Source organism: Sturnira hondurensis, unplaced genomic scaffold (assembly GCF_014824575.4).
Source record: "Sturnira hondurensis isolate 20B ecotype Veracruz unplaced genomic scaffold, ASM1482457v3 Scaffold0017082, whole genome shotgun sequence".
Lineage (NCBI taxonomy): Eukaryota > Metazoa > Chordata > Mammalia > Chiroptera > Phyllostomidae > Sturnira > Sturnira hondurensis.
The window spans coordinates 2,879,908-2,889,007 of record NW_028089713.1 but is presented as its reverse complement, the minus strand read 5'-3'; the positions used below and the strand labels follow the sequence as shown (position 1 = coordinate 2,889,007).

At 40.2% G+C, this 9,100-nt stretch overlaps 1 pseudogene; it reads left to right on the top strand.

Annotated features, from left to right (window-relative positions):
- Positions 1–3,070: 3,070 nt before the first annotated feature.
- Positions 3,071–8,357, top strand: LOC119001680 (high mobility group protein B1-like; annotated as a pseudogene).
- Positions 8,358–9,100: the final 743 nt, after the last annotated feature.

Here is a 9,100-nt window from a genome sequence, read left to right as displayed (position 1 = left end):
GAAGAAACCGATACAGATTAATAGGAAGAAATTATATATATTTCTTTTATATGACACAAGAGCCTTAATAAGAAAATGAAGACCTAAAAATATGGTTAAATCTGAGTTTGTTTTTTAAAAGATTTTATGTATTTATTTTTACAGAGAGGGGGAGGGAGGGAGAAAGAGAGGGAGAGAAATATTGATGTGAGAGAAAAACATTGGTTGCCTCTTATACACACCCCAACCAGGGACCAAATCTGCAACCAATGCATGTGCTGTGACTGGGAATTGAACCTGTGACCTCTCTGCTTTGTGGGATGATGCCCAACGAACTGAACCACACCAGTCAAGGCAAATCACTTGAGGCAAATAGAGTTAGTATTTTTAACTCTAGATTTGATGAAGAGCAGAAGGTCATGGAACGATATCATAGGGCAAAGAGTATGAGCTAACTATAGTAAACCACGGAAACCTTATCAAGGCCTATTTATTCAGATTTTTCTCCATGTTTGTGTTCCTCCTCTGATAAAGATGTTCCCTTCCTCCCGTATTAAGGAAGACACCTCTAACATGAGGGTCTTAGCACCTGGTTCAGGAGAAAGGAGAGAGGGGGACGGTCACAGCGATCTTTTCGAACTCCTGTTTCTCAAACTCCTTCAGTTTAAAATCTTCCATATGCCCAGATACCATATTTTGGGGTAGTGTGTCTTGAACCTTATCATAGTGAAAACTGGTTGATTCTGGATATCACTTGGATATAAACCCACCAGAAGAAATGAATATGGCAAATGAGAGGGAAAAAAGGAGCCAAAGATGACTCCAAGGCTTTTCTCTTGAAAAACCAGAGTCGTCATCACTTGGGATAGGGAAGGCCAAGGGATATCGAGTGTGAGATGCATATTAGACGTCCAAGTGGAGGAGACGAGTAAGCCATTGGATATACACGTCAGAAGCTCAGAAGAGAGGTCTGGGATACATGTTGGCACTCTCAAGTATTTAAAGCCATAAAACTGAGTGAGAACATAAGAATAGAGAATGAACAGGGGATCAAAGTCTGAGCCCAGGACATGACAACATTTGAAAAAAACGTTGACAATAGAAATACAATGTGAGCCATATTAATTTCAAATCATCTATGAGCCACATTAAAAGAAAACAGGTCAAATTAACTTTAAACTATATTTTATTTAACTTAACCAAAATATTATCATTTCAACTTGTGATTACTCTCAAAATTATTAATGAAGTAGGATATATTCTTTTTTTCCCAGTAAGTCTTTGAAGTCTTGCACGTGTTGAGTACTTTCAGCAACCTCATTCAGGCTAGCCACATTTCTAGTGCTTTATAGACATATGATACTGGTGGCTCGCATGCTTGTTGGGCAACACAAATTTAGAGATGTAGGAGAAGAGGGTAGCAAAGAAGACTGGGGGGCAATCTGAGGTAGGAAGGAAACCAAGACATTATGATGCCTTGGAAGCTGTGTGAATGGAAGTGGTGGTAATCTGTAGAAGTTATAATAGTTGCAGTTTTTTCAATGAAGAAGCAAGCCAGGCATATCACCCAGGGTGCTGATGTAGAGGAGTTACTGGGGGTATGAGGAGAAAGGAGACTGGGGAGAGGGAATAGATTAGGAAGGAGCAGACTGCTGGACAGCATGAAAATTTACTGACACTGATAATCATGAATTTAAAGTGAGAACAAGCCAGTGAGATTGGGTGGCTTTCTCCAGCCACAAGGACACAGGCAGGATAGGCAGAGACTTTGATTTAACAGGATAACGGTTTTATGCTCTTCTTGATGCCACTTTGCTTAGATTAAAGTTATTCTGACTGCAAATAACAAATTGGCTCACATTAGGTAAATCAAAAAAGAAACTTTATTGGAAGAATTCTGGATAAAATTGAGAAATCAAAGGCTACCAGTAGAGTCAGGCAGGGACCGAGCCGTGGGCTACTCCATCTCCCCCCCCCTCCGGCACTGTTCTCCTCTCCTGATCTTCCACCACAATCCTGCACAGATGGCGGCCCCACCACTGCCAAGTCATCACCTGTCCCCAACCTGAGCACTCACAGTTGTCTTTGAGTTTATATTACTAAGAGAGAAAATCTGGTGGAATAAGCTTGGGTCAAATGGTGTGTGAGTCAAGGAAAAAATCATGGTGAAGAGTCAACAGTTAATAATTCAAAGTACTGTCTTATAACACATGTTTGAGAAACATATCAGAGGTTGACTCCTAATAAGTGATTATAATAAATGAAATTTTATGAAATATTAAGTGTTGAAGGGTAACTTTTAAAAAATAAAGTGAAATTATGACACCCTTACAAATATGAAATGGACACACCAAAGATTTTATTTAACTCATTAATTAATGAAGGAAGAGGTAAGATGTTTCAACTAGTTCAGAGAAGAATCCAAAGGCCAAACATACATGGAGGCCACAAACTGAATCTGCAAATAAATGCAAAACTAGCTTTTTGGAGGTGGGGAGAGAAATAAATCATTCCTTCACTGAATAATTTTGTATGTGTATGAAACAGAATTATTTGCATTGCTATGTTATCTACAACTTGCAATGTTGTAAAATAGATCAAAGACAATGAAAGGTATAAACCCCACAGAATCAGATAACCTAGAAGGGTGTGCTCTAAAAAATGCATAGTTTTCCATTGAAGATGTCCAGCCATTCTTTGATCCATTTCAAAATCTTTCACAATTTTTCTTGATGACTGAAAATACCTGGGTTTTTTGTAAGTATATGTCATGAGTTCCTCATTGCCCAATACTTTTATGTGCTCAATATTATTTGGTGCTTTTTCACTTTTAAAAATGAAGTTTACTTTTTATTTTTTAAAGTTATATAGCATTCAGAATTATAATTTTACACAATAAACATCAGAAAGACTGATTCTTTGGGAAATGTGCATAGGTTTTTACCCTTTAAGACCCCAAATTCTATTATCTCATCTATTTTGGTTTTTCTAGACTGTATTATTATACATCTGAACTTCTTTAAAACAATGAATGGAGAGGGAGGGCTCTGGGATGAATGTAAGCCAGGTTCTGTGCTCGCTGAGAAAAAACATGGGCAAAGCAAATCCTAAGAAGTCAAGAGGTAAAATGTTATTGCATCCTTCCTTTGTGTAAACTGTCTGGGAGGAACACAAGAGGCACTCAGATAAGAAACTTCTCAAAGCTTTCTAAGATCCCTCTGGAGGTGAAAGACCATGTCTGCTAAAGAAAAATTAAAATTTGAGGGCAAGGCAAAGGTGGACAAGGCCTGTTATGAAGAGAAATGAAAACTTATATACCTCCGAAAGGGGAAACAAGAAAGAAGTTCAAAGATCCCAATCCGCCCAAGAGGCCTTCTTCAGCTTTTTTTTCTTGTTTTGTTCTATTTCCCCCAAATCAAAGGAGAGCATCAGGCTCTGGCTGGCATGGCTTGGCGGATTGAGTGCTGGCCTGTGAACCAGAAGGTCACTGGTTCAATTCCCAGTCAGAGCACATGCCTTGGCTGGGGGTCAGGTCCCCAGTTGGGCCATGTGAGAGGCAGCTGATTGATGTATCTCTTGCACATTGATGTTTCTCTCCCTGTCTTTCTCCCTCCCTTTCCCTCTCTCTAAAAAAGTAAATAAAATCTTTTTTGAAAAAAGGAGAGCACCTGGCCTATCTACTGGTGATGCTGCAAAGAAGCTGGGAGAGATGGGAAGTCACACAGCTGCAGGGAACAATCAGCCTTAGGAGAGGAAGGTAGTCAAGCTGAAGGAGAAATATGAGAAAGAGAGAGCTGTAAAATGAGCTGAAGGAAAGCCTGATGGGGCCAAAAAGGGAGTCATCAAAGCTGAGAAAAAGCAAGGAAAAGAAGGAAGAAGAAGATAAGGAAGATGAAGAGGAGGAGGAAGAGATGAAGAAGAAGAAGATGATGATGATGAAATTGCTTCTAGTGCAGTTTTTGTTCTTGTCTATAAAGCATGTGACCCCTATACACAATTCATTCATTTTAAAGAAAAAGGAACTTCAGTTACATTGGAATGTAAGGCTATGTATGATATGTTTTTAAATTGTATGGTGTCTTTTTTGTGTACTTAACACACTACCTTGTCTTGGTGATACTTTCAATAGTCACTCACCTTGCCTGTGCAGTATGGGGGTTGTAGATAGGCATGGAAATGGAAAGCAGGTTCTTGTTGATGCACAGCACAAATTATTTATATACGGGGAGGGTAGTCTTTTCATCTTCATTAGTCTCTGATGCAGCCTATAAGAAATAGTTCTATTAAGTGAATACCACTCTGCAACTGCAAAAATAAGTTGTACCCTTTTTGTTGACATTCTGAATGCTTTGAGGTAAATATAATATTTAAAATTAGTGTTCTTCTTTCAAAAATAAAAATAAAAGAGTGAATGAGGCAGACCATTAGTGCTATGAGCAAATTCTTCTGTAGATCAGGATATGCCACCCCCAAATGTGCCACTTTGATATCAGGTCTGTTTTGAGCTGGAGGCAAATGAGAATCAACAGGTGCAGCAGGAGCCTTGTTGGAGCTGCCCCCGTGTGACCAAAAGCAGAGAGTTCGGAGAAATGAGGACTGCCGTCAGTTCCCTCTCCAGGGAGAGATCTATGGCCATGAAAAAGATAGGCAGCACTGAGAGGGGTCTGCAAACCAACCTTACTGAAAACACCCTTATCTTCCATTGCTTTCCCCGTGTATTTACCTTCCCCTGGTTGCCACCCCCTAACACCTAAACTGGTTTTCCTTTGTCTGTTACTTCTCCACAGATGTATTGCTCTTTATCTTTTAAGATGCCCTACAAGCCCCGAGTTCTAACCGCCCCTTTAAGTTACTCATCACTGAGTTTGCGCTGTTTTTCTATTGTTCATCTGTTTTTTTTATCAGTTTAATACCTACGGCCCAATCCTGATGAAGTTTTTTTCCCTCTCCTACACTCACAAGATTAATATTAAGCTTAAAAAGCAGGATACAAATGTGTTTGTTCTAGTAGATATAATCTTTTTCCTTTGTCTTCTTTTTTTACTTCGAGAACTTTGAAAATACAGAATATGATACCTTCATTTTCCTCCCTAGAATTCATAGCAGTAACAGTCATATTTTTCCAGTCTTTTTGCCTGTTGTGGTAAATTGTGTTACTGTCCCCAAGTTATTTATGAATTATATGTACCCCTCCCGTTGCCATGTGATCTTTCTGGACACACCCCTCACGGGGCAACTTGACTTGTTTTGTGGGTTAAAAGTCATGTGCTCCTTCCCAGCTGATGCTTTAGTAACCCCGCTGTTCTTTCCCGCTTCGATGAAACCAGCTTTTCTCCCACAGACATTTTTGCTTCCATTTAAATCTCAAATAAAGAAGATATAGAGAGCTGAGCCCTGAAGCTGAGCTGACATGAGCAAGATATACAGAATATAATTATCTATATTTCTATCATCTTTAGGATTGTAAGATTTGGGGATTAAGGAATATAGTTTATTACTGTAGCATCACCTACCTGTGTACTTCCTTTCTAAGGCATTGCCTGTGATACTTGTAAAATCTTCTGCTGAACTTTACATCCCACCTTTTCTGCTTTTTCCTTTTCTGTATATTCCCTTTTCCTCTTGTTGAAATAGTTCTCTTAGTGAGAGTCTGTGATTATTGAACTTTCTGAGTCATTGCATGCCTACAGATGTCTTTATCTGACCTTAGCATTGGAACAATAGTCTCAGGAGCATAGAATTTTACATTTAACATTATTTCATCTCACCTTTCTGAAGATTGTATTCCATTGTCTTTTTGGCATCTGTTTTTCCATACGAGGAAGTCTGGTATCAATCTGATTCTTGTTTTTTTTGGTAAATAATCTATTCTCCCTTTTTGGTAGCTTTTAATATTTCCCTTTCTTGTTTTCAAGTGTGGCTATGAGTTTAAAAATCTATTTTAAAACTGAACACATTTTAAAACGTGTTCAGAGAAGAAGGAGATTTCGGCATCTGTTCCACCTGCTATCTTGACCCAGAACTTGGCTCCTGCCTTACTAAATGAGCAAACTTGTTTTGATGACATGTACTCATCATTTTGAATTACCCATTTTTGTATAATGTTGCAAAAGCCTGATCCCCCTAAGACATCTCAGGAAATTTATAGATTTGGATTTACGCTAGGTGCCATCAATATTAATAAACATCTGGTTTGGGTTTTTTTTTATTTTCAGGGTTTTTTTTGTTGTTGTTATTATTCTTGTCTTCTTTTAGAGATTTCCCCCCCACCCTCTTCTTTCAGGCTATCAGCTGGTTTTTATTCTAACGCCCGTGAACGCGTCCGTAGCAGTCTTCTGCATGTTGCTTGGCCTCTCACTGCTCGCCAGCCACCTTGGAACGGTTCTTCCGCCTTTGTTGTGCTGAGCAATTGTACTCTCTCTAGCCCCTGCCTCCACACCCAGCTTGCGGCTTCAGTCTGAAAACCTACAGGATTATTCACATGCTCTAGTACACAATAGGATATCTTTTCTGACTCCCTCATTTTCTTACACCAGTTCAGCAAGCAGAAAGAAATAATATAAAAAATTTTTTCCTCATTGATATAAATCATGCTACTGTATTAGTGAGACTTGTGTTTGACTCCTAATAATAAAGCACCAAATATAAGGGCTTAATCTAATAAAGGCTTTTTTACCCCACATAAATAAACCTCACAGGTAAACCATTTGGGGTTAATGTTGTGGCTCCTCAGTCATCAGGGACCCAGGTACTTTTTAGTTTTCTGTTTTGCTTTCCTTAACATAAGTCTTTCAAGCTCAATGTCCCTTTATGGTCACAAGATAGCTGCTACATCTCCAGTCATCACAACCACATTCCAGCAGGACAAAGGAGAAGGTAAGTAGGGCAAAAAGTGTGCTTTCCACCTGAGTCAACCCCCTTTAGGAGACATTCCCAAACACCTTACCTCTTCCACTTATATTTGTTTGGCTATCCCTAGATACAAGGAAAATATTTTGTTGTCTGAAATAAATTGAATATATTGTCTTTAGACCATTACTTTAGGTTGCTCCACAGTGTACATTAGCTTACTCTCTAGTTTTCAATTATATTGTAGTGAAATAGGATAGGTCTTAATTTTTAAAAATTTTACTTATTTATTTTTAGAAAGAGGGGAAGAGAGGGAGAAAGAAGTGAGGAAGAGAAACATCAGTTTGTGAAAGAAACATTGATAGCTTGTCTCTCATATGCACCCCAACCAGGGACTGCACCTGCAACTGTGACATGTGTCCTGACCTGGAATCAAAATGGCAACCTTTTGCTTTGCAGACGAAGCCCAACCAACTGAGCCATACCTGTCAGGGCTATGTCTTAATTTTTTAAATAAATATAAATGTTTTGATTTTCATGACATTTGGCTCCTTTCAAAGATCAAATCAATAGCTATAAAAATGGATAAAAAGTCACTAACTATACTAAACTTGCAATAACATCTAGGGAGCACTGTAGACCTAGCAAAATTAACTCACACAATTGTCAGTTAATTCAGTTCCGGGTTTACTGAGTGGCTTCAGTGTTGGCTGAGTGCCAGCTACCTGTGTGGACACAGAGACTAGTCAAGATGATCCTGTCCTTGAGGAGTTCCAGTTTCAAAGACTCAGATGGGCCTGGAGACAGGAGAAAGCCACCAAATAGTTTTACTCAAAGGACAGGTTTGATCTCATCTTTATCTCTAGAAGATAGCTCAAACTGTGTACAAATAAACTGGAAAAGAGGCTTGAGGGAGGGGATTTCATGCTAGAGGCAAAATATTGTTCTGTATTGCTGTGCCTTTGCTGTCCAAAGTATGCCCACCTCACCTTCTGCACCATGTGTCTGACCTAACCTGAAATCCTCATCCCTACCTTGAGGTCTTCTCATTTCAAACTTTCAGTTCTGTTCTACCTCCCTGGAAGTCCTACAACAGTCATAGGGACTTTCTGGGGTCAAGAGTCTATGCTGTCTTCATTTATTCAATTTTCACACATTTCCTGAGCTTGTACTATGCTCTGTGCTCTGTGCTATGGGCTAGGATGGCAGGTGGGTCAGACTCAATTCTCGCCCTGAAAGCAGAGACAAATTATTTTTGCTTCTCTTTATGCTTAAGAGTATTAAGTATCTTGAGCTAATTTTGGCTGGAGAAGGGGGATAGGGCAGAAGGGCAGAGCAAGAATCAGATCAAAAATGAGCAGTTTTGACTTCAGAGTACTGAAATCAAGAGGCCACAACTGTCTTCAGGGCCAAGTACTAATTTTTCCTAACCCCAGACTGCCCTCTCCCCTTCCTTTTCCCCTTCTTCCTCCTCCTGTCTCCTCTCAGTCAAGCCTGGCTTCCACTCAAACCTGCCGGAAATCCCCTAACGATTTCCAGCTCCTGAAACAATGCATCTCTGGAGACTATTCCCTTTGTCCTTAGAACTGGAACAATGGGAGAGTGGAGCCTCCTCTCTGGTTTCAGGCAGACACCCCTGCTTCCAGCCTTCCCCAAAAAGTAAAAGCTTCCTCCACTGTCCAAACACTGCCCCCCTCTGTAGAGGTGCAGGAAATTGTGGGAGATAGAAGAAAAAGCACTTTCTATTACCTGGTCCTGAAACTTCAAGACAGCCCCAGCCCCTTAAGTGTTACCTGGGGCCTGTCCTGTCTTAGCTAGAACTAAGAAGCAATCTCTCCACCAGACTACAGTTGGGTACCTGAGTGTGCTGGGGGTGGACAAGCAAGCTCAAGGCTTGATTCCCATATTTTCTAAATCTTTTTTTTGCCTTAGTTTCCCCTCCCACTGAGATGAGAAGACCAGAAGCCATTCTAAAGGGACTGGAGGTCTCATTTTTGTTGTTTTTTTTTTCTCACTGCCCAGCTCCTTTCCACTCCCAACTCTGACCCCAGGAGACCCCTGTTCCCTTTCTTACCCACTACTGCCAAAAGGGTTGTTAGTTGGGGGAGGGGGTGTAGGCAGGGCTTTTCTTGCACCATCCTGGCGCCTGACTAGATCGGGTTACTGGAGGCAGTCTGGATTTGAATGTGCAAATAAACAGAAGTTGCTTTGATCCAGGAGGCAAAAGGGAGGGGAGGAAAGCTGAGTGCCCTGGTCAGAGAAATGCGGGCAG